Below are 23844 nucleotides of genomic sequence, written 5' to 3'. Positions count from 1 at the left end.
ATATGAATGTTATTCTTCCCACAGTTTTCAAGTGCATGTTAAAGTTTTCCAGTGAATGAAATAATTTTTAATTGCAAGAAATAATTTTGCAGAGAATATTTTAAGTACAATAATGTAAAACGTATTTAGACAAAAAAAATTTTAAAAACACTTGTGAGGAAATAATAATGAAAACAAGTAATATAGTCATAAAAACTTTGTTTACAAATTTCAATTTTATATATATATATATATATATATATATATATATATATATATATATATATATATATATATTTACAAATACAGTTGTGATTTTAAAATGTTAACACTCTCTGAAATATTGTTTAATACAATCCATATTTTACTTACAAATAAATTTGTGATTTTAAAATGTTAACATTCCTTGAAATATTTTTAATACAATCAATATTTATAAAATTATATGTACAATTACATGTTGGCCAATTTAATGCTGAAATTTTTTTATCAGTTGTTTTCTTTAATTTATACATTTTGTTTCTATTTTTTTGTAATTGGTTAACAGAAGAGTTTTTATTTTCCATTATTATTATTATTTACAAGTTTAAGAATGCATATTATATTGCAAATCTTCATGTAAGAATAACTATAATTAACTGAATGTAGTCTTTGTTTAATAATATGTTGTAAATTATTCATTGTAGCTTTGGAAAATTCAATATTACTAATGAAACTCCAACTGACCAAAGCAGTATTTATATTTTAAGATTATATATTTGTGTTACAGTTTCGGCTATGTAACACAAATATATAATCTTATAATTTGTATACTGCTTTTGTCAGTTGGAGTTTTATTAGTAATAATATGTTATATAATGTATATGTAAATGTCCAATCATGAATTTCAGTATCGCAATGCACTGATACAATTCGTCATATAAGTCATCAAAAGTTTGCACATTAACCATAACACGCCATGTGTTATAGCATTTCATATCATAGTCTAAAGTAATGCATTCATGTTCATCTAAAATACTACGATTTTCAAAAGAACCGTAACAGAAAAGTTTATGTTGAGCCTTCCATATTGCAATATACACTAACACACATTGTTCATTCACAGAAAAAGAAGTACACTGATATTTGCAATGATCGTACACATTTAGGGAAACACTGATGATTTTGAAACATACTTATCTTGTTCAAGATATGCTCTCTTAAATCAGAAATATGATAATCATTAAATGTAATCTGATGTGTATAGTTAAATTTGTTTTTAAGATATAGAATAATGTTTGCATCTATATATTTCACATGAGTTTCTAGATAGTGTTTTAATATTTGTTCGCGTGTTGATTTTTTAATTAGGAAATTCCACACAAAGTATTTAATTCTTCATCACTTTCACGTACACATTTGTGCACAGTTTTTTCTCACTACGAATTGCACAACTTTCACAAAGTAATGGTTCAGAATGTATATAATTTCCTAGTAATTGTTTTAGACAAACTTCACTTACTTCATTAGGAGTAGAATCACACTTCACATCATTGAATATTAGAATGCCATTAGAAATTGTATTTTGATCTACTACTTCCTCTTCAAAGGGTATTTCATTTGTATATCTGAAATTTCGTCTATGCACATCATCACGTATTATATCTTGTGTGGGATAGATAATCTTAAATGCACCATCTTCTACAGGAATGTCAGGATCATTTGGATGTACAAGAGTAATTTTCTTTTGTTTTTCAAGTTCAGAACATTTTTCACGTGGTGAAATATACTTAGACTTTACACTTTACTTTGCGATAAGGAAAGATTATTTTGAATTTCACCTTTCCTTTTCTTATTATGAGAAGAATATGTTCTTACATGTTCAACATTATGCAAGTCTTTATTCATTTTTCGCTTTGCACCCGCTGAAACAGCTATACACGATCATATACACGATATACACGATCTTATGAAGATATACTGTGTGAAAACAGATTTTTATTCATACAAATCTAAAACTACAATAACAATTCAATATTTGGAAGTTACAGCACTATATCCAGGAGCAATGTCTCATAAGACAATACATATACACAAAGTAAAGAAATATCAAAGGACTAATTCTGACATAATGTAACAGTAGACATGTACGTAAGTAATGTTAACAATTGCAAACATTGTGATACCATCACTAATACTTACTGTATGCTCAAGCTTTACCGTACTCCCACAACGAAGGATATAATAATAAATAAACCGAGTTTTCACAGAAAACGAAATGTCAAAGGTAGGATTTCGAACTACTCGGTTCTGACAACAGTAATTCAGTTAGTCTTTTCCGTGACTATGTAAATTCTTTCCCGCTTACTGCCAAACCGAAGAAGATAAAGAAAAAATACATTAAAGAGTGTCATGCACATGAAGGCATACAATTAAATCAAGACAATATCGGAGCGAACCCAATCATGATATATATTGCAAATATATTCCACAATTCATTGTACGGAAAATGGACGCAACGATCACACTTACTTCAGACAAAAAATCTTTACTTACTGACTTACTTACTATTAGCGCAATACGACGTGCAAAGAGCACTGCCAGATTGGTGATGAACATTTGATTGTCATATACAAGGACGTAGAGAACGAAAATAAACCGTTAAAGTATGTAAGGAAATGGTAAAGACATTGGTAATGCTAAGGGTTTATAATGTATTGACGAGAGTTGGACTTAATGCAATATTACACGGACAATATTATATCTGTGCAAAGCTCAAACTTACAATTGGGTCTTACTTAGGAAAACTAACTAGTTAAGTTCAAGTAGGGTGACATGTTATCGTTTCATTACAAGAATATAATTTCGTTATTACAGATTGTATATACACACAATGAGTTATGTAAGTTGAAGAACTCATTGATATGATTTATCGATTTGATTATGCTGCCCTCGAGGTGGTGTACTATACATGGACAAGAATGGTTGAAAATTACCATTTCAAGGGAATACGTGTACCCAATGAAAAATATCAACATTTGTTGATCGAACTATAGAGACATTTTGAGGATAGACAGGATGTAATTTTGGAGGGATGCGAAACGGCTGCTGATATTACTGATCTTTATCGTGCGGGATTATTTTGCATTGGTAAGATAAAGAAGTAGATTTGTGAAAAGTTCAATCATTTGATATTGGTAAGTAAGACAAATGGCTTTTCTGTTGAGATCGCTGGTGAGCTATTAGTTGATCCTATGATTTTAACAAGATCAGGACATATCAAATACAATGTATGGTATGGGTGCACCATAATTTGAAATAATAAAGACTATATTTCGTAATTATTCGTACTTTGAGTTAAAGGTAATGGAAATAACTATTAAGCGTTTGGGTCCAAATGAAATAGAAGACCAGGAAACTTACATCTATGTCTTATTTGATTTTGTAATACGATACATGTGTACTCCCGAAGATGTCAGAATTTTTAACAGCATCTTGCAGATTATTGTATATGAAAGGAATCTTAATAGTTGAGAATTTCACGTGTTATTTCCACACATAAATAATAGCAAACAGTTATTCAGCTTATATGAGGACATGCATTACCAATTGGTAACCAGTGGAGATAATCTACTGGGGACAGAAAATTTTGTAAATCATGCTTGCAGGAGCACAATCAATCTCGGATTTATTATTATTTTAGTGAACATCTTATTATCAACTATTTAATAAAATTGTTCCTCCTTACATTATGAAACTTTTTAAGACCCATAACTTCCCCTCACAGCTCGCGCCAACCGGACAAACGCCATATGGATGGTTTCCTTATACTTTCTTCATATAATTTTGTTCAAGAGTTTTATAATGCGAAACTAAATAAAACCATCACCGTCTCCTTTAACTTCTCAAGTATAACCACCAACGTAAAACTAAAAGACTTCATTTCATTTTATTTATTTATTAAAGTATAAAGCATACTCAGGATAGTAAACAAAAATAAGATTGTTCCGAGTAATTATATTACAAGATGGTAAATAAATAAATATGTCTTTTGAACGCATTAATATTACATTTCTTCTGTGCTTTTTTCTTCGGATATTCATACTTTTATTCCATTACTACTACCTATATGTCTTCAATACATAGTCAAAATACAGAAAACATTTATTTCATTATGATTAAACACATAACATTACTCTGGCAATAGTAATTCAATAGTAGATCATATATACCAACACCGGTACTACTATTACTGACATCTAGCGATAGAATTCTGAATTAGACATTAGTTGGGTAATGGATGTTCTTCAGTGCACACGTATATGTGAGAATGTTCTGTATAATTCTATATATTTTAAGGTGAGTATAGTATTGTTTATTTCAATAAACAGTATATGGGCATTACATATGGATCCATTCTGTGATAAAGCCCTCGCACACATTCGCCATCTCAATCTTAATGTGAGGCTCTAGTTATTACTAACAAAAGCAAAACGGTCTTTCATGCGCCAGGTTTCTCTCACCCACAAGATTGAGGCATTTTCGGTACTCCCATAACTCCATGTATTCTCTGGTGATCTTAACATCAGGTTGAACTATTGGCAATCAATACAAGTATGAGTAAACTTAACATTAAGATGAACTATTGTGGTGAATACAGGCATAAACGCCCCCGTTTTCGCAGTATTGCAATAAACGTTTAGTTTGTAATCCTATTACCAAAAAGCCGAAGTGAATAGTCTTCAGATAGGCAGAAAGTCTAGGGGAGATTTACTGTTAAAAGGAGGGTATGAACGCCCTCTCTCTCAGTATTGCTATAGGAATTCAGTTGGGAGGTACCCTACTAGCAACAAACGAATAGGGGCATAACCCATCTACCAGTGTAGCAATAAGTATTTAGTTGGAAATGTTTAATAGCAAGAAACAAGGGCATAACTATTTTCTCTCAGTATTGCAGTAAACGTTCAGTTTGGAATCCTATTACCAAAAAGCCGAAGTGAATGGTCTTCAGTAACGCAGAAAGTCTAGGGGAGATTTACTGTTAAAACACGGGAATGAACGCCCCATAACATCGCTGCATGTATGTGTGCGTTAGCTTCTTGCGTTTTCTTCCAAATCCTAAAACCAGTCCTAACAATATTTCATATGTTTAAAATACGCAGGCCCGTATTTCATACATATTTCAGAGGGGCTTCTCGCCGGTGCTTGTCCAAAGACGAACAGCCATAAAACAACCGCTAACATCATTTTTTGTCACCAAAATACGGAGCAATATTTCTTGTGTCTTGGAACAAGTCCCCGTTCATTTCCTATCGCATAACTTGCACTGGAGTTTTTCACCGCAAGTCCAAAGGGACCCTACTACGTCCATGTTCAAAATAAACGACCGTGTTTCTTTTTCCGAGTCTAAAGCTGGAAAGTGCCACAAATTTTCGAGTCTAAGTGTGGAATTCCTACCCATACATGTAGAAAATTAGTAAACGCAATTTCTGCGATGTTCAAATCTATGTCATGAATCTACCGCCGCAAGCAGAAAACTTTTCCCATATCGTTTTGCCTCATTATACCTACATTTTCCACTATAGTGTTCTTTACATATCTAAAGTGTTCATTTCCGACAAAATTTCCCAATATGGTAGCAGGTTCTCAACAAATAGTTCAAACAATGTGTTCGCATGTCCACATTATATATTTAAACAACATAGTATCTACATAAAAATGAATATCTACCATATACAAACAATCAAAAATGTTGGTCACTATTCTATTCTGTTCAGTCTCGCTTTTAGGATTACGTAAAACATGCAGTTGTAAAGATCACAACAAATTCCATACTTCGTTCCGCACTAAGTTATAAACTATGAACTATGTACTCCAAATCATTTTTCCTTCAGTGGCAGATCTAAGGGAAGTCACTATAAATTTCTAAAAGAAGCCTGACTTTTTTCGTAACTAGTCGGACATTTCCGTGTAAATAAGAATGTAACTTTTTCAATATCAGATGTAGTTTTCGATTCGCACGTATTGTGACGATGTGCAGGTCTTTTTCTGTTTGCTTAGCTCGTTAAATTCCACATAATGTAGAGAATTGCTCACGCTATAATTTAGCGGTTGTCACAAGAGAATTTAACTAAGTTACACCATGATTTTCATGGGGAAAGTGGATTAATCTAGGGGAATGACAACATAATTTCTAATGATTTCAGTTTATTACAAGCTTAAAATGGTAATATACAACAACATAGAATTTGAGTATTTTACAAAGAGTAATTTGTATCATTGGATCATGTGTTTTCTAGTTGACAGTTTAGTATAGATTGCTTTAACAATAAAATTATTCAGGTAAATTTGTTAGAGAAGATGAAGGATAAAATGCAAGTATGCGACAACAGTTCTTAGTCTTGAAAGTTTTACTGTTGGTAAACAGAACATTTTATAGTACTGCATGACATCTTTGAACTTGAAATTATTGATGCAACAAGTGCTCTTACATACCTTGCTGTAATTTCGTAACTTGGAGAAGAGAATTGCTCACGCTATAATTTAGCGGTTGTCACAAGAGAATTTAACTAAGTTACACCATGATTTTCATGGGGAAAGTGGATTAATCTAGGGGAATGACAACATAATTTCTAATGATTTCAGTTTATTACAAGCTTAAAATGGTAATATACAACAACATAGAATTTGAGTATTTTACAAAGAGTAATTTGTATCATTGGATCATGTGTTTTCTAGTTGACAGTTTAGTATAGATTGCTTTAACAATAAAATTATTCAGGTAAATTTGTTAGAGAAGATGAAGGATAAAATGCAAGTATGCGACAACAGTTCTTAGTCTTGAAAGTTTTACTGTTTGTAAACAGAACATTTTATAGTACTGCATGACATCTTTGAACTTGAAATTATTGATGCAACAAGTGCTCTTACATACCTTGCTGTAATTTCGTAACTTGGAGAACTTTGATGACGCTCTGGTAACTCGTTGCTGAGGTTCCGATGCTGAATGTCGAACCTCGAATCTCTGAGTCGCTGAATGAATATTTGAGACCTTGAGGTCCCTTTTTATTATTTTTCGAGGGACCCACCCAAGCCTTTTATCAGTCAGTTCATCCTTTTGCGTCAGATCCACAAATATGGAAACTTATTGCTCTTCTGCATTTTGATTGGTTCTTAGAGACTGCCGCAACCAGGATACATGGCGTGACACACATGTACACACGTGGACTGTATGAATAGTCTCCGCCGGAAGAATTCAATTACATGATTTCTAGATTTATCCAGATCCTTAACTATTTGACCAATTTCCGCACATTAATGCGGGGTCACGTTGTCAAAATCGTGATGGTGTATCCTGTTGGTGAGTAAGTATAACCGTCAACAAGTAAACATCCTACGAAATTTGCCCAGTAAAAGCAGCATCAGTCACCTTCAAAAGTTTAGCGTATTTCCTTTCTCTGTTGCTAGCTTGTGGGTTGGCACATTAAGAGAGAAAAATGTCTTGTAAAATGCACATAAATCCAAAATAGCTTTTTCAATTCCTTGTAAAGAGCAATGTAACCATATTTTTGGACCCAGGGTCACAGTATCCTTAGTTATAATACCACAGGTCACTGTTCCCCTCCCCGCAATGTTTCAGATATCTTGAAATAGACACAGAAAATGTGTACACTCGTAATAATAATAATAATAATAATAATAAAACTTGCTAATCATATAATGTATCACGTGGTGTACTTCTTTAATGTTAGGCTTGCGTATGAGACGAGACAAACACATACTCTTCAATCAATATAGAGTTTAATTGACCGTGAGTTTAATTGTACTTTTCCATTTACAAGCGTTAACAACTCACAAAACATACAGTGTGTGCTGTTGTATTATTTCAATTCATGAACTAATAAGATATTCACAAAATTCAGGGAGCGGCGCGGGCTTGCTAGCACCCTAAACCAATCTTTTCAGAAAGCACATATCTCTTGTTCGTGGGGACACGGTGCCTCAGTGGCACTATTTCCGGTTTGGGAAATACGGTGGTTCAGTGGTAAAGCACACATCTCTGTTGCGTGGGGTCCACACTTCGATCATTGGCCAAATAAGTTTGTGGTGGACAAACACAATTTGCGTGGATTTCCTCGGCGTTCTCCCGTTCTCTCTCATTACATCAATATGTTTTTCAACTTTGTTATTACTATTATCAAAATACATTTTAATTATTATAATAATAATGTAAAAAAACTTACGTTAATTTTTAATATCTCCTCTTGAAGAACACTGATAAAAAAAGAAGAGAAACACGTTAAAAGCATAAGTTCTTACACCATGAAAGGTAACCACTGTGCGACAGTAAAGTAACATATTCAAAATGCAGGTGGATTCGATTTATACACTTTATTTATTAAGGTTATAGCGGGATATAAGGTACATGGATTTTCATCTTTTATTTTCGCTTGTAATATCGCCTAGCGTCAATTCTCTCAATGTACAAAGAGGAAAAGGACGGACATTCCGTTTCCATACAAAATGCCTGGCAACATCTCATTTCTATACTGTTCAATTCATATTTTATTTTCTTCTTTCAATAACATGATAGAATACATCCAAAGATAACCAACGAGAACAAACAATTTATCATTTTTGGTTTCTTTTCGGTAGTTTCACAAACACTTTGGCAGAATACCTATGGAGACAGATGGTCATCAAATGTAAATTTTTTCAAAATAATATCCGTTGTGTGAGTAAACTTTGTATTCCCGACAAGTTTATTTGATAGCATCAGCTATGTCTCAAATCGTTGGGAGCTACGCTATCCAAACAAGACATTTTGGCATTCTTAATCACACATGGCGCGCCACGTAACATTCAAAACTGAAATGTACAAAGGATTAGGAAAAAATCCCTTCTAGAATTTAAGTTTACGACTTGTTCCCTCAAAGAGAGATACAATAACACGCAGTGGGAGTAGCAATTTTCTTTAGACAATTGAAACCGGTATACAACAGCGGTTTCAAAGTAACATAAATATAATGATCCATACATTTCAATGAAAAATGGAAGACATTGTCAGTTTTTATACTGATTTTAATTTATTGCCTTCCTTTCGACGTATATCTCAATAAATATTGTATTACAGGGGAAACAAAGCATCTTGTATTTCTGCTGACACACACAAAGGGGGCAATAACCTATGGCCAGGTAGACCCATTCAGCAAAGTATAAAGCGCTCTCACATAGTGCTAATTGGCCGCCCAAGAGCTGTTTGCTGAGAGGCCAACCATTCATCGGTCATCGACACTGAATAAGACAAGGGGTCCAATTAATTCAATTCATCCGCCCCCTTTAAGTTGTCTCCAGGGAGAAACCTGGTCAGTCAGCGGAGTGGGAAGTAAAGTAATGAATCCATCCAAAGCGTTCAATGAGGAATGTAGCTCGTCAGCCAGCGGGGGAGAAAGGAGATAGGGAACATCCACCCGTTCACTAGTGGGAAACCGTGGTCAATCATGGATGGAAGAGATGATTGACAAATTCCTAGATGAATCGTTCTGTCTATCCCCTGCTGCAGGCATGGCTAACAAGCTCTCTCTGTACTTAACTGCGCATGCGCTACCAGGGATCGGGTGGCTGGTCTCTGCGAGTGGAGGAGTAGTACCAGGGGTTGCTAGTTGAGGAAAACCGAAGCTGGAAGACAGATGTATATGTCTACGTTTCTGCAAAAGGAATTTCTTTTTGCAACGAAAAATAAATAAAAAATAAATAAATATTCATCCCTTCTTCCCTTTCCTTTCCTAAAAGCACCCCTGAATCTCATATAGGGGAACATTTTATTCGTGTTCACACATTTTAGTACGCTCACACATAGTGCTCGAGTAATCCTTTCAAGCTTTTTAGTAGGATTACAATTTTTTTTAAAATGTTCAGAGCTGCAATAAGAAGTAATCCATTAAAATCATTAGTAAGCATAGGAAATCCACGGATAATGCGGGAAGTTGAAGGGTAATGTTTCAGGGGAATCCTTGGATGGTGTAATCGTGTTAATTATTTTTGATTTAATCATACTTTTTAATTTGATCAAAATTTTAGCTTATTTCTATTCGACTTTCGATAGGAATTTTTAATAGCGAGTAATTTTTAAAATTATAAGTCAAATAAAATTGTTCGAGTAGGTACGAGAGAAATTTTAAAATTACAAGAGATCGAGTTTCAAGGCTTATAGCAACCTTCTGATGATCTGAGACACATTTTAATGTTATTATCTCATAATTAAAAATTATTTTTCGATTAAAGAAGCGTGTAGGATCATGTTTCAAACACCAAAGATGTCATTCAACCTTCCAGGAATCCTCTAACGGTCGGCTAATAAATCCTTCCCCCTCCTAAGGCCCTCTAAAGGACTGTCCGACCACACCTGACAAAAGAAAATACACAGCTGCAATAATCAGACCCCTGCGGTTCTATTCAGGCGTAGAATCACGTCAATCCGCGCTGACTCCCAAACGTCGAGGGGTTGGGCACACCCTCACCTTATTACAGATGTCGAACGTCGTAGGCTGTTCAGACTGATGAAACAGGACATGCAGCGAACTGTGGCGGAACTAACAGCAGACTTTAATTCTGGGCAAAGTAGAAGTGTGTCTGAACACACAGTGCTCCGAACACTCCTAACGATGGGCCTCCGCAGCCGACGACCCATCTATGTGCTAATGTTAACACCACGACAGTGGCAACTACGACTGAAACGAACACGTGACCATCGCTACTGGACCTTGGCGCAATGGCAGAGCGTTACATTGTATGATGAATCCCGATACCTTCTTCGTCATGACGATGGGAGTGTGCGAATCCGTCGTGTTTCAAGGAAACAGTTCCTTGACTCCTGTAGTGCGGGACGGAGACAAGCTGACGGCGGCTTAATTATGCTCTGGGGAACATTCACGTGAGCATCCATGTGTCTAGTGGAGCTCGAGCAAGGCACCATGACGGCGAAGGCATATTGCACACTGCTTGCAGACTACGTACAACCCTTCATGACGACCATGTTCCCCAACGGTAGTGGCATTTTTCGACAAGATAATGACCCATGTCACAAAGTCAGGAGTGTGATGGAGTGGTTCGAGTAACACAGGGGCAAGTTCCAAGTGTGCTGACCCGCGAACTCGCCGAATCTGAACCCAATCGAAGACATCTGGGATGTGATTGAACGGGACGTAAGAGCGCATCGTCTCCCTTCCCGGAATTTACGGGAGTTAGGTTACCTGTGTGTGCACGTGTGGTTTCAACTCTCTCTAGCGATCTACCAAGGATCATTGCGCTTATGCCAAGACGCGTTGCCGTTGTTATCCGTGCCAATGATGGACATATTGATAATTAGGTAGGTAGTTATAATGTGCTAGCTGATATGTGCTTATATTTCAACTCGCATATTTTGTCTCGACTCTAATTTCGCGACGTCTGTCTCGAATTCAAGTCGAGTCGAGACACGAGTGGAGACAGAAACATTTTCGAGTCAAGACACGAGTCGAGACAGAAACATATTTTCAAGTCGAGACAACATTTTCTCGAGACGAGTCGAGACATGGCTTAAATCTCGACTTGACTCGTGCGCATCCCTAGCTCCTTTCTTCCATTTCTGCTTCATGGTGTCGTCTACAGGCTGTCTATAGTTTGTGATTGATAGCTTGACCATGTATTATTACTGTACCATTCCTCCTGGCGTCTTTCTTCACCATTTTCCTAAATTATACTTGGGCTTTTCCGTCCCTCCTCTGTCGTTACGTGCTACGCCTCTGTCCTCACTTTTCAGAGGATTGTCGAATGTAATGTCACATTGTAGTATATGTTGTGCTTCTACGCATATTTTCATCGAACTCGCTCCATATTTTGTCTCATTATCCACAACGTGTTGTGTTGGCAGTGTCCCTACTCTTCTCTATTTTACATATAAATAAAACCCATCCCAGAGTTTGGGCTCTTAAAAGTAGCTCTAAGTAGCAGCATTACTAGGGCCTACCCACCGCCGCGCCGCCCCTGAAGTCCGTCCTGGATGCGCCCCTGTTATAATGCCAAGAAATTTAAATAAATAAAGAAATCTATATGCACTACAAAAATTACATTTTAAAAATAGTTTGTTAAACCCTGTTCATATTACAATGGTGTCTATTTAGCCAACATATGACACTTTATACGTACTTTCAAGTTTATAAAATAATACATGGAAAGGTAATTTTTAAAAATGAGAATACAATAAAGTGCTCCAAGCCCCTTGTATCATTCTCCCCTTTTCAATTTCTGTGGCGGCGCAGAGACAAGTACCAAATGTTTAGTTGATTTTGAGTTTAACGTCTCTTTCAGCAGCGAGGCTATATGAGACGGGACCTACTGATTAACTTGGAATCCGAACCACATGCGTTCCCGCCAGGAATCGAACCCGAGTCTCTCACGCCAAAGGCGCGTACGCTAACCGCGTAGCCACGTAGGAGCCCACTATGAAGTACTAAATAAAAGAGGGAATTGACATCTGGGAATAACGGTTTTCCGAAAAGAAAACTGCCTTATTCACTTCCTTCTAATAAGCAACAAAATTGTCCTTTTGAAAAACCGGGCAAAATAAAAACATTCAGTGGTAGTATATAGGTCTATTTATGGTACAGTACTTCGGAAACTGTAGGTAGAGAATACGATGTAAGTGAAACTAGCATTGTATTTATATCCTTATATTTTATGTGGAAGAGAAAACTACAAAAAATCCATAATCGTCCAATTTTCCAATATTTAAGCGAAACAAAAAGAGTCGCATCTTCTGGATTATGGTACTTTTGCGTACCATAATGAAAGTACAGGTATATTATACAAAGTACATGACAGGGGCGGATCCAGGGGGGGCGCTCGCCTCTCCCCCAGAAGAGGAAACTTTCTTATTTTATATATATAAATAAAACCCATCCCAGAGTTTGGAGCCCTTAAAAGTAGCAGTATGACAACCCACCGCCTCCTCCAGAAGTCGGTCCTGGATCCGCCCCTGGTACATGATACATTATACAGGATTTACTTTATGGTATGCGTATAGCAGTGATGCCAACCTGAAACAATATGAAATCCCATGTGGAGAGGCAAAAATTCCCATTTGACATGTGAATTTCCCACGTTATACTATGTAATTAAAAGTATGCTATAATATTAAAAAGTAAATTTCTCTGTGTTAGTCAATTTTTACAATACGTAAATGAATAAGCAGTAACTTTCGATCTTCTTGAAAAATTCCATATATGCTGCTTATTATCCCTTTCCTAGAAAATAAGGTCAAAAACTCTCACGATATGGGACTTTTCCCACAGGTTGGCATCACTGGCGTATAGGTCGACAGAGCGGTGAGCGGGCAGTGATGCCAACCTTGAAGGTTATAAAATCCCATCTTGGAAGGAAGAAATCCCCACTTTGCTCTTGAATTTTCCATGCTATACTAATAACAAAATTTTCTAAACTTAGAAAACATGAACAGTGAAATTACTGTATAATTCCATTTTTAAGTGAACTATTCCAAAATTCCGATCGTCTAAGACTATCAAACAATTTATAAACAAGTATTTTTCAATTGAAAGAGACAGTTGAAAATGCTGATGAAAATAGTACATTTTGCTCTGAGTTTAGTATTTCCATTACACTTTTGTGCCATAATCTTATACTGAACGTGATAAAAATAGATAAATTTCATGGAACATTTTGGATGTTGGACGTTTCTTGTTTTACTTTCTTTCGTTAACTCCATCCTCTCTTTGAATTTTCTTTCTTTTTCTTAAATACCAAAGTACAATTAACGTTCCTTGATGTTTGTTTATTGAAATGAACAGCCGTAGCAGAAAACCTGCAACATGAGCATATAAGTTTATTGAGAAACGGTGAAGTCTTTTGTTTCAAAATAAGTGTACATGGAAGGACGCGGAGGTTTCTCTTGGCGTGATTCGTGTCGCTTAGACTTATGTTGATTCCCTGCGCTGTTAGGCGTAATTTCACAATAAACTTACATGCTCATGTTGCAGTTTTTTTTTTGCTGCGGACTGTACAATCACTGCATACATCACTTTAACACTAACATGCATTTCATAGTAACAAGATTTGACAATTAGCATTAATTTGAAATTTATTGAAGACTTTTGTTTACTCCTCGCCCATAGACAACTTTCTTGGCGTCAATGGAATAGATATATGAAAAATCCCATAAATCCTACAAACTTTTACGAAAATTTCCCTTTATCCCATTTCCAGAAATTTTTGTCAAAAAATTCCCATAAAATGGGATTTACCTCACGGGTTGGCATGACTGTGAGCAAATCGTTGTCACAAGTGAACCTATTATAACATAAAAAATCCCTTGCCAGCAGGGTTACCAACTATAGAATATATTTCAATAATCTGCGTCCTAAGTAAAATGACATCCACGCATTTTTATTTGATCGAATGTCGTGTGAAATGTACGAGAAGTTTGAAATATTATTCAGTACATTATTAATTTAATAATGTTGTGCAATATTATTTAATACTGTCTTTAAAGGAAATTTGATAAATTTAGCCCGTAATTGATGGACAATTGGATTTTTCACCAGTAACATTGATTTATAACCCGTGGTTCGCGGAACAATACTTCTTACTATAAAAGACGACTAGGATTTGAACCTGAGATTTCAGAGATTTTGAAACCAAAATGCTAAATGCTAACTTTTACTTGTTCTAACAAGTACACATACCGAGTACACAAAACACAACTCGATACAGATTAGCCTTACAGACACTAATGAGAATGAGACAACGACGCATAGTTCACTGAGACTTTACGACACATTCCGTTTAATCACTCGTGTAGTTTCACGCTTTGTCACTAGTATGACAATTGTGCGAACCGATTGATGGTACTGGAATTTCGAATGTTTCCACGAAAAGTATGACAAGGATTTGTCAGGTGTTTCTAAATCACCGATATCTGGGGGGGTTCATGTATTTACTTCACCACCTGAACATTCCTTTTAACCTCTGCTTCTTGTCTTATCTACCCCAAATATCTCCTTTGTTTCCGGCAAAGAACCAGAAAGAAAAACAAAATCAGTCGGCAGTCAAGTCATAGTAAAATCTGAGGTGTTTACAAAAAAAAAAAAAAAAAAAAAAAAGATACACTGCAGTACAACATTATACTTGCGTTGATCAGAAGCATTCTTCGAACCCTGCTTATTATTAGGAAATTAATTCCAATTTATTATGACAACATACAGCTAACGGCGTAGAAGATTCTTGCTCAGAGGTTGTCGCCTATGTCAGTGAGCTAAAATGACATAACTTTGTTTTATGCCACCATTATGTAATGTTTTATATAAAGAAATCCGAATTCATAATTGTTTTCATTGAATCGATAAGTCTTTATAAAATCAGTGTCAAATTTTATTTAAGCTCTTTCACTTTGTGAGGCCTCTAAAAGAGTGAGGCCCTGGGTCATCGCCTACCGCTTGCGACGCCACTGACACAACAAATGCATAATCACTATTATATAATAATAATGATAAAATATTTTATTATTTTCAAATGGACATGCCGTCTCGTTTTTGTATTAGAAGAAAGCAGAAGTTTTTATTTCTGAAATAATAATTCTTTCTGTTGTTCGTATGCCGATTGTCTATGAAAGATAAGATACCAAGCACTAACAACATATATTATATGCTATCGATACTGCCTCTGCTCTAGATTACTTTCTGGTTTTGTGCAGTTCCAGTTCCAGTTATCTTCCTTACGGGAGATTTATATAAAGGAAGTCTCGGCTTTAGATTCATGTAGACTGCTTTGTTTTAGATGAAAATTGTTTAAAATAAGATTATGTATTAAGATGGCTCGTGCCAAAATGGCCGAATTAACCTGTTTTAATTAGAATTGTTTTTCTCACTGTTAATGTAATAAGGAATGATAAGCGGCGCATTTACATATTGAAATTGAATATCAGAATATTAAAATTGTAACAATTAACAACATTGTCAATAATACTGAAATGCAAATAGTAAAAATTGAATAAAAACTGAGAGCAAAGCTTTGCTCTCATTTTTTACTGAATTTTTACTATTTACAATTCATTACTTTTGAAAATTTTACTATTTGTGACAATCTTATTACACTATTTTTCAATTTTAATATATTCATGCGCCACTTATCTTTTATTATTACATTAACAGTGTGAAAAACATATTTCAAACAGGCAAATTCGGTCATTTTGGCTCGTGCCACTTTAATACATATGCTTACTTCAAACAAATTTCCCTTAAAACAAATTTAGTGAAATAGTCCGCAAGGCTCTACGGCTGGGATTTCTTTTGTAAATCTTCCGAAAGGGAGATAACTGAAAAGCTCCCCAATATTTAGTGTTTACAGCGCCATCTCTTATCCCCTTCTGGTTTCGTCTCTAAAGCCTGTCTCAGACGGGACTGAAGTAAGGTTGCGATTCACGATATAAAATTCACGACCTTACTTAGTTTCTTTATACTTTAATCCGTTGGCAACTCTGTAAAATCACCGTCTGCTATCAAAGCGTACGATGCCGTTGGCAGCCCTGATAATAACATTCATTTATTAGTCTCATGTGAAACAGGCGCATTTTTTAAAGAAGGAAGTACACTAAACAGTATGTTCGTTCATTATTAAATGTAATAATTTAAATGTAACAACGTATCGGTACAAAAGACTAATAAGCATAACTTCTTAGTATAGTATCTGGATAGTGTTACTGTACTGTTTATTTACATTTTTCAATGGGGCTAACTGCTGTATCGCCGGACCAATTTTAGGAAATTTACCGGGTCACTTGGAGAATTTATTTAAGTTTGTGAGGAAGAATGAGTGAAAGTCAGGTAAAGGGAATAGTAAAAGTTAAGAAAATGGTTGTTTTTCATGTTATAAGCGGCACTGTATGTGGAGGCGGATGAACTATTTCGCGGAGAGGTACACTTGTTTTACTATACGGATCCATAGATTGTAAAAAGGGCAAGTCCTTAATTTGCCCATTGGCTTGTGTATAGCCCGCTCCCCCCAGTTCTTTGTCACCGGAACTGGAAGAGTCACTACTACTACTACTTATATCGAGAACAGAACCCAACCAACCCCTGCGGGGCTTCTAACCCGTTCCTACTACTACTTCTACTATTGCTACTAACTACAACTACTACTATTGCTACTAACTACTACTACTACTGCTACTACTACTACTACTGCTATTACTACTACTACTACTTATACTAAAGCTTCCTTACCGCAAGATTTACATCTTAAATCTTTATAACATGCGATTCCGATTCATTATGAACTAGTATGAGTCGTTAGAATCACTATGATTCGTTAAAAATCACTGGGGGGAGCGGGCTATACTCAATCCTGCCCATTTCATATCGAGAACAGAACCCAACTATTCCCTGCGGGGCTTCTAATCCGTTCCTACTACTACTACTATTACTTACATTATGGATCCGTATAGTAAAACTACACGCCTAGTAACGTGATCTAACGTAACGTAATGTAATCCAACCAAATATAACCGAATGCAGTACATTTTGGTACTTTTTTTTTTTTTTTTTTCGATTTTCAAATTGGTTCGGCGATACAGCAGTAATGCCTTTCAATGTTGTGATCTAGCACTATTATTGCTATTTAAGTGAAGAGACATTTAAAACAAAATACTAACATTATATATGGGTTGCTTTACATATATTTATTTTATATTTCTATATTGAGTTTTTTTTTTTATCTGTTTTAATGTGAAAGGTATAACCACAAAAATCACTTCATACAGCAGATAAATCAGGGCCTTATTAGATGCAGATTAAGAATACTCTGTCTAATTAAAAAATGCAGTTTCTTTTCACTTTTCTTGCTTATTATTGTTACCACTGTTTACTCTGGCGCATGCCCAAATGATTGCGTACAGGTTGAGAATATGCATGAAAACTTATGTGCCGTAGAATTGATGACGTCTCATCCTATTATATGGAATTATTTCATGACGAAATTCACTCGGAATGACATTTAGAATCTTCCCAAACTCGTTTCATAGCTTCAAAATCGAGTACCTTATTTTTGTCTAAATTGTGGTAGAGGTAGAAAATAGCCAGCCATGCGGTCTTCAAAACCCCTTCGCTCGCTCAGCTATATTTTGTAAAGTAAGTAACGCTGGAGAGCTTATATGTACAAGATTGGGGGAGAGACTTCATTCGTAATGCCTCAAAAGTTACGCTAGAAATTTGTAGGTGCAGATTCTTTCTACGCGGACTCGTAAATACGCTTCCGTGCCATGAAGAAACTCTCCAAAAACGGCCTTTGTGCTTCAGAGTAGGACCAGTATTTTCAGGCTGAAAAACGTGAGTTTGTTTTGTAATTTATGAGGAAATCCATTGTCATGTTTCTTAAGAATATCTCGTTACACATTCAGTTTGAGTGTACTTTGCCGTTTTCCGTGTGAATACTGTGTCCGGAAAAGGATCATAAAAACTACAATGTAAAACACAAACCAACTTGGCGTTCACTCGAGCAGACGGTTCTACCAAATAGAAAATTTATAGGTAAAATACGATGTGAAACATTTTTCATGAAGGAATGAGAATATAAGTAATTACTGTCAGTGCACAGTATATTGAAATGAATTCTCAATTTGTATGTGGTGGGGGCGCGGTGGTCAGTGGTAGAGCGTTCACCTCCGGTGCTTGGGGTTCCTTGTTCGATCCCAGCTCGCGCCGTGTGGATTTTGTGGTGGACAAACACCGTGTTCGTGGATTTTCTCGGGGTTCTCCCGTTTCCTCCCACTTTCTTCATTCCACCATTTTCCCTCATTTCTCGTTATCACCGTCTCCTTTAGCCTAACAGGCATAATCGTGGGACGTTAAACTTAAAGATTTGATTTTTTTTTTTCAATTTGTATGTGTAAGTGTGCTCTTCTACTATCCTCGTTTATGCGTATACCCTCCGTCGCTGACGCGTTTGCTTCCTACGGAGGAACCAATTCTTTAGCGCTTGGGACCCCTGCTGCTTTTCTGCCTAGTTTCGGTTAGATAGCATTCGTGTTTTTAGTGACTAACTGACACAAATTGGTTCATGTTAGCACCATGGTTTTTATGCCATACATCTACTCTGTATTTCTACTAAGCCCTCCGGAAATCAATCTGAAAGTAGTAATGGAACTCCTCATTTAGTGCATGCTCTGCTGAAACAAATACAAATGTCGAACCTAACCTGAAAATGTAAGAAGTGTGTCAAAATTTAGTAGAACCGCATGCTCGAATAATGCCCCAACCTGTACTAAGTGGCCACTAAAAAGCACGAATGGTATGTAATTGAGTCAGGGCAGGAACATAGCGAGGGTTTGCGACAATATAAAGTACCGGGTAAATTTAGAATTGTCCCTCATTTTTTGTAAAAATTAAAAAAAAAAAAAAAAAAAAAAACAGGAGAAATGAGGTAAGAAATGATGATTTGGAATACTTATGAGATGTATCGGTATGTAAGTTTGGCACTAACATTATATGTATTTCAATAAATATATGTAAAAGGTGATACTATTTTCAAGACACGAAAGGTTTCGTTGATTTAGTAGCATGGTAGGCGAATCGTTGCGCTGAATGTGATATTTCCACGTTGAGTTTTACAGAATTATGGTATAAGAGTAATGATGGGAATCTATTAAATTTTTGTGAGATTCACGGATTACTGAATTTGGGAACACAATGTAGAAAGTATAGGAAAAAAGTGAAAATCAACAAGCGTATAGCGTGGCGAATTGTTGCTTTGGATGTAGTGAAAGAGTAATGGGTAGGTCTTTACTTGGAGTACATTCATTGGAACCTAACCTAATACAATCTATATATATAAAAGAGAACGTACAAATCCTTTGTCCGCTCATCACGCTAATACGGCTGAACCAATTTCTTTCATTTTTGGGGGGTTATTAAGATTTGGACCCTAGATGGTTTTTATCATATCACTTTAATTTTCAATTACCAGTGTCTTGAGATAATTGACCATTCAGGTGTCCATAACGTACAAATCCTTTGTTAGTTCATCATAGGTAAAAATAAACGTATTTATATGCAACCCACATGACCGTGTCACTCGGCGGGTTAACATAAATGACAGGCGATATAATGTTAACATTTAGTGCAATCTTCTATGGTTTTTATCATATCACTTGAAAGCGAAAAAGTAAAAATTATCTAAGTAACAAAGTTTATTGCGTTCGGGGGTGACCGCAGCGAAGCGGGGCGGGTTAACATAAATGACAGGCGATATAATGTTAACATTTACTGCAATCTTCTATGGTTTTTATCATATCACTTGAAAGCGAAAAAGTAAAAATTATCTAAGTAACAAAGTTTATTGCGTTCCGGGGTGACCGCAGCGAAGCGGGGTGAACGCTGCTAGTTTAAAAGAAGTGAAAACAAGCTTTTATAAGAACTTGTTCTAGTCTTACTGAGTAACGTAACCTAACCTAACAACGTTTAATGTTTTAATCTTTTCTTTCTGTAGGTTTGAAACTGGAGGGGCACCTCTGAAGTTAAGCCAAGATTCCTTTCACTTCCAACTTTTTACCAATGTCTTTCCACATTTGCCACACTTTCTGTTCAATTTCAATAATACGTGCCGCTACACATAATGTAACAACTATTTTTCTTCACCAACATAGGTTGTTATAAAACTCACAATCCAAGTTACCAGTAGAGTAGAGTGCTATGACACATTGAGACACTATCTACCCTTTCAAATTAAAAGAACATAACTTTAGAATTTCCTTATTAATAAGAACTAATATACATTTCATGTTGAAGAAAAATATAGAAATACTAGAGCCAGCGATAGCTTGGTTAATAAGATTAGTAGTAGAGTCAAATTTCTAAATAATTTTAGCTGGGGCCGCGGTGGCTCAGTGGTAGAGTGTTCACCTCTGGTGCCTGGGGTCCCGGGTTCGATCTCAGCCCCCGTCAATTGAACTTTGTGGTGGACAAGCACCGTGTGCGTGGGTTTTCTCGGGTTCTCCCGTTTCCTCCCACTTTCTTCATTCCACCATTTCATTCATTTCTCATTATCACCGTCTCCTTTAGTCTAACCGGCATAACCGTGGGACGTAAAAGATTTAATTTCATTTTCTAAATAATTTTACTTTTCAAAACCGGAAAGAAAACTTCTATCTCTGTCAAACAGGCTGCAGGGAGACAACAAGAAATATGTCTCAACGCGGCTGAAACAAATACACTTGAAAGCGACGCGCGCATGTGGCTGTAGGCTTTTCACTCGCTGAAAACAACCTAGCAAAGAGACATCGGACAAAACGTCTCAGTAGCAGTGGTACCATACTTCGCGAAATTATACCATTTTAAATTTAGTATACTTTTCATTCTTCCTTTTAGATATTCAATCATATTTCAAGGAAAGTTATTAAGAAATAGAAGGAAATAAAAACTTAAATTAATAACTACCTTAAGAAAGTTTTATGGATACAGTAATTCATATAAATCTTTCACGATCTAGGTTCAGCTTCTATTTTAATCGCAATACTAGAGTGTATCAACACTGGGAAAGGCAAAAGCAATGGCAGAAGGTTTTGTAGTCTGCTATTTTGTTGTTGTATTTAAAATCGTTAGGTAAATTTGTATTTGGGTCGGTCTGAGTTATTTATTATACGTGCAAATCAAATGATTGGAAATAGATTTACTGCACCAGGTGTTATTAAATGGCATGTCTAAGCTCTCATATAAAAATTAGTATTAACTTTAAAAATAGCAAATTTATGAGTTTACTTTTTGAATCCGGAATCGTGCAGGGTTAATAGGAAGATTATACATAAAAGTAAATTATTAATTCAATTTAATGTATTTAGTGTATATACCGAGATTTGTCAGAATAAATTTATATCGATATACTGGTTTAATTTAATCGTTAAGGAATGTGTTTATCGCAATTAGTTTTCTGTAGTAGTGCAACCTCGCGAAAATTAGTTTCTAACGAAATTTTGTTAGGAGTTTCACACACACACACACACATATATATATGGGTGATTCCACGAAAAAGGGAAATTTTCTGTCACGGGCATTTCTTCAAACTACTACTAGAAAGAATCACCTCATTTTTATTTTGTTTGGTAGTAACCGTCACAAAGTAGGTATGTCATGTATAACAGTTTGCAAATATAACATGAAACATACGTAAAAAAATAATTATTACCCAGATTTCTCAACACCGTGGGCTGTCACAGACTACAGTTGACTGATTTTAATCAATAAATTACAACTGAAGTCGTAAATCAAACATCATTTAATGATAATTAAATGGAAGAGAACATTTCAATCTTTCGGTTTTATGGAAAGTAAACCTTTATAATGATTATTTTCGAAAGCTTGACTATGCTTCGTTTCTGTCACCTCTATTTCGTCTCAACTCCATGGCATGAGAAAAAATTGTCATTGCTCTCAACAGATAGCATGGTCGTCCACATTGGAAACAGCCACAAGAAGACAAGGCAGACATGTTTGACTGAAGAACAGAAAAAGTTGTGTGCATGTGTTAAAAGCTATAGGAAAAATATTTTTGTGTGTGGAAAGGAGATGCGTATATTAATTGATACTCAACACCATGGTATTTATTACTGAATGTATTTGTATGGTATATACCTACTTTCCCTTGAAAAACCTACGCCTTAACGTAGAAAATTCGTACACATTTACTCACATGTACTGGTTAAAAAGTGGGCCGGTAAAGATAAATTATATTCGATTTTCTCAACTCCATGGTTCTCAACTCCATGTCCATCTGAAAACTAAAGAATCCACGGAGTTGAGACAAGTTCACGGAGTTGATAATCCTTTAGTTTTTTATGCCCATGCTCTTCCAAATATTTGTTCTTTCAACATATTGATAGAAATAAAGCTCGTTTATGGTCTAGTGACTAGTACGCTCGCCTTTCGTGCGTGGTTCTGGGTTTGTTTCCCGGTGGAAGCTCAAAAATTAATGGTGTTTACTTCGCACAGTGAGGCAATTGAAAAACTCATTTGAGTAGAGATGTACTGAAACCTGATCGCGCAGACCATCACAACGGCCGTAGAAGCCGACACGCTGACCATGTGCCATTCACACTCAAAGGCCGGCTGGTGGGTCCTAGCCCATTTTACCGGAGTGTTTCGCGGAAGTTCAGATTTGGAGCTGTCAGGTAGCCGGAGGTAAAACTTCAGTCAAGTCAAGATGGATGGTGTCTGTTTTTAACCTATTGACATCTCAATCTATAAGTATTAATTATGCGAACCAATAAAAAGCTTTTAAAGAAGCTATAAGAAAAATATTTTTGTGTGTGGAAAGCAGGTGCGTATCTTAATTGATATTGGTTTATTTCCTCACTTGATTGATTGATAAATTGATATTGGATTATTTCTTCTTAACTAATTTGTAACTTTTTTCCAACTCATTATTTGTCACATATGAGTCTCAATAGAAGTTTATTAAAAATTCCGAAAAAATAAATTCGGTACGTACAACTTGGTACGCAGGCGTTTAACGAAAAAAAAAAAAAAAAAAAAAGAAACTGTTCATCAAAATCTTTCAATATCAATGAATTTCTTATATTTCTAAATGTTTCTTGTGTAATAGTCTATAAGAAGTAACATAGAAGGGCAATGTACGGACAGTCAATTTTATGACGCGGATCGGGAGGCATTTCTCCTGGCCCACTAAACCTGACGTTCAAAAAGCGTTGGCAGTTGACATTCTGTGTAGATTAGAACAGCCCTTCCCTGCTTCCTCAAGACATTTCCTTCATTGGAGTGGAAAATGTGGGCTACTTAACAAAGAACATCGAATTATCCAAAGAAAACTGACAAATGATGAGTGCCTTAC

General features: G+C 35.7%; 1 protein-coding gene across 5 annotated transcripts in view; it reads left to right on the top strand.

Moving 5' to 3' along the window:
• The first annotated feature begins 16488 nt into the window (after positions 1-16488).
• The window catches only part of LOC145672160 (uncharacterized), a 315761-nt gene continuing 308405 nt past the window's right edge, over positions 16489-23844 (top strand). For all 5 annotated transcript variants that reach the window (XM_081741500.1, XM_081741501.1, XM_081741502.1 and 2 more), the window contains exon 1: positions 16489-16606. The gene's annotated coding sequence lies outside the window, so the exon portion shown is untranslated. The remainder of the gene's footprint in view (positions 16607-23844) is intronic.

The sequence above is a fragment of the Thermobia domestica genome, chromosome 15 (genome assembly GCF_964235325.1).
Source record: "Thermobia domestica chromosome 15, izTheDome1.hap1.1, whole genome shotgun sequence".
Classification (NCBI taxonomy): Eukaryota; Metazoa; Arthropoda; class Insecta; order Zygentoma; family Lepismatidae; genus Thermobia; species Thermobia domestica.
Note: the sequence above shows the minus strand (reverse complement) of the source record. Positions and strands in the feature narration are given on the sequence as shown.